The sequence below is a fragment of the Electrophorus electricus genome, chromosome 26, assembly GCF_013358815.1.
Source record: "Electrophorus electricus isolate fEleEle1 chromosome 26, fEleEle1.pri, whole genome shotgun sequence".
Classification (NCBI taxonomy): domain Eukaryota; kingdom Metazoa; phylum Chordata; class Actinopteri; order Gymnotiformes; family Gymnotidae; genus Electrophorus; species Electrophorus electricus.
In genome coordinates, this window is record NC_049560.1 from 4,222,501 (window position 1) to 4,226,222 (window position 3,722).

Below are 3,722 nucleotides of genomic sequence, written 5' to 3' on the forward strand. Positions count from 1 at the left end.
AGGATTTACAGTAGGCAGCCTCCCTGCCCGGCTCTCGGTAGCGTTATGCATAAATGTGATAGCGTACTCGCACACATGGCTATGAGCGATTAGCATAAAAGCTTTTTTATAAAAAGGCAGGGTCGGTTTTGTGTTTTCAAGGCTGAAAGAATGGCAAGTGATTTGTGGCGAATGTGTGAGGGGTGCGTGTATGAGTCTGTGTGTATTTGTGGAAAGGGACCATGGGGTGTGGTAGCTAGCGTATGAGGCTATATATAACGTTGTCTGGCTCCAGCTAAAACATATGGGCTCGACAGCTGTTGTGAGTACGGAAATGCAGGCAGAGAGATGACCAGCAGACCGAGACATGCAGGAGAGTTTTACGAGAGAGTTCGGCTGCAGAGAGCAGTCCAGGCAGACAACCTGCCCCCCCCCCAACAACCCAACATCCTAGTCTCCCTATAAAAGACCCTTCTTCATTCAAACCCGTAGAGCTTGGAGCAAAAATAGAGCAACTGAAGGATGTTTCTCAGCTTGTGATGGAGGTTGTACAGCAAAGCCAGTTGTCTACAGTGGAGGAGATCAACTGGCATTCAGTAACATTTCAAACACATTACTCACATTTTTAATGACATCACCAAAGCCCGACGAGGTGTCTACTCAAATGACTCAAGTCCTGCACATATGCAAAGTGAAGCCCAGCTGCACATGTTGGGTTGGAGCATTCAGAACAATGTTCGATGTGTTCCACAAGACACAAGCTAACAGCTGAATAAAACTGTCTGAGTATTAAAAGTTTACAAAGACAGTTTAAAAGGATTTGTTTGCATGAGAATGTTTGTATATTGACTGGAATATTTACCAAACACACACACACACACACACACACACACACACACACACACACACACACACACACACACATATATATATATATATATATATATATATATATATATATATATATATATATATATATATATGTGTGTGTGTGTGTGTGTGTGTGTGTGTGTGTGTGTGTGTGTGGTTGTAAATTTTCAAATTTTCTCCATTTTCACAAATATATAATTATACCACCATTCTGCAGCTCTTTGATGAGAAAATATATTTCAATAACCCTTCTGATGCTTAAATGGTTAAATGGTGTACAATACATATAATGGAGGGTCTTTCAACCATAAATAGATATTTTGGGTAAGCAAACACATCATGCAAAAATACAATATAGGTCATTTTTACATTTTATGGAACAAATCTTCAATGAAAAATCTAATGTTCACCACTGTAGCCACTAAAGAACTATGAAGAAATTATTTTTCTTTAATTTCAGGAAATACCGCCTATTCTTTTCTGTAGAGCTCTGCCAAGAGCAGAATTGCCAGCTGTTTGTGTGTATTTTAAATGAGTGGTTAACACAGTGCTGCTAAATATCAATATACAACAGCTGTTAATCCTCATTCCAACAGTATGCCACCATGTGCCACCGCAAGAAAAATCAAGTTCCATAATCACAATAATTCTAGGTCAACAGAGAGAGTGGTTATTTGTGTCCAAAATAATTCAACAAGCCCACACCTCTTCATAACAGCAGGCCTGCTAAGAGAAGTACTGATGCGCATACATCTGCCGGAGCCTCGATTCCATGATCTGCAGTGCTGTAAGGGACATGCGTAGTGCCGTGCAGTGCCGTGGAGGAGCCCAACACTGGGTCCCCCAACACGGCACCACTCCCAGGGCCACGGCAGGCAGCGCCGCGCATGCTAATGAGGTCATTATGTGCGGAAGTCTGGCGGCAGGCCTCTACAACGGAGGGATTTCCGTCAACCAGGCTAGCTTGACTAGCCAGCCACAGATGTCGCAGATGGTGTGGCTGCCGGACGCATTGTGGCTAGAAAAAGGAATATTTTTTCGTTTTCACCAAGAGAATACTAATGCAGCTTAACATAAAGTGGAATAAATTGTGAAGTAGTATGAAAGACCTGAATGGCAGGTATGCGTTTGTTCCCAAGCTGCTCACCAAGGGGAGCAGAGTGGCTGATGCCTTTCAATGCTGACAGCCCTCTACAGTAATGGCTGGGTGAATTAACAATATGCAGATGCAATTATAAGCGATTTGCATGCAGGGCACTGATTAGGCAGATGGCTGCCGTTCAAGATGCCGCCATCTTGGCCGAGGAGGCAGCTGGCAGACTGTGGTAGCCATTTTGTTCAGTGGCGCTGCCCAGCTTAGACAAGGTATGGCAAGAGTATGAATGCTGTACAGGCACCAGACTGAGTGTAGGGTTTACACCCCATACACTAACAACCATATGTAATGTGCTGACCGCAGCAAGGCTATGGATACGCCTGCCACAACTCGGCAAAGCCAGACGTTAAACAAAAGAGACCTAGCCTTACACGATTCATCCCAACTTTCTGTAGTTTTGACAACTGGGAAAACCCCAGAGACCTGGCTTTCCCCCAGAGCCACTCCTCACTGACATCCTTTTCCCCCAAAGAGAGCAATCAGATATGGAAATGCAGCAGTGATATGTTAGCCATGAGCCAAGCAGGCATTTCCCATCACCCACTGGAAGGACTGCTCACTTGTGGAAGTTGGAAGACTGTATGTGTCTCAAAGACCTCTCTGGGGGCAACTGTGATGTATCTCACGAAGCAGAAATTAACATTCAACAAGAGGGCTGTGTGAGTCTTGAGGAAACCAATGTTAAATCTGTACTCACCTTATTGGTTTCTGTTGGCTAAGAAGTGTTGTGGACTCCCGTCCGCTTTGGCTGAGCTTCATTTCCTTAAAGCATCCACAGGGGCGTCTACTAGCCATAGCAGCATTAGCACAGTAGTCCATTTCATTAAGTTCTCTGGAAGTCTCTGGAAAGAAATCGAGCGTTCCCCATTCCAAAAGGACCTCAGCCCAAGGCCCAAAACAGGCAGTACTTGGGACCTTTGAGGAGCGATTTTGGTCCTAGCTGATCGGAGCTTAACTTGGTCCACTTTACACTCCTGCTATATTTAATCTGACTAAAGCCTGGTGCTGTGAAGGTGCAGCGGGCAGCACGTCTGGAGTAGTTCAGAGTGCTGAGCCTCTTTGTGCGCATCAACAACGAAGCCTTTTAAGACGCTCTCAAAGGACAGAGAGTTTTTTTTTTAATCATTTAATTTAATCTACAACTGAAAAAGCCAAAAAATGTCCTCGGAAAAAAAAAAGACAAAAGATCAAGTTGTCCTCTCTTGCCTGCTCGTGTGATGTAGAGTACTCTGTGCCTGGTTGGAGGAGGGTGTATGAAGGAAGGCCTCTCGATTCACCGTGAGAGGGATCTCCGTCAAGCGCTCATTCAGTCATGGGGAATGTGCACTCACGAAAAAAGGAACCGAGGAGTGGGGGAAAAGACCTTTGGCGCTCTTTTTCCACTCAGTCTCAGGCAGACAAAGTTTTATCAAGTGGTGCTGAGGCTGGTAAAGTCCCTCTGGCAGAACCACACGCGCACACACACACGCACACGCACACACACACACACTCCTGCTCACACACAGAGCATCAGGCCCCCTGACCCTCTCTCTGGCTGATTTGAGTTGACTGGGAGCGGGTAGGGAGATGGAGAGATGAGCGCCAGGGTTCCCATGGCGCCGTGGCCGGGGGCTGCGCTGGGCGACCCCTGGCAGCCTCTTCCCTCCATATCGATTTCTCTCCCACCTCGCTGCTGTGGAGCCCGGTAGCCAGCGGCGGCAGCAGCCTGCCTCGCCGG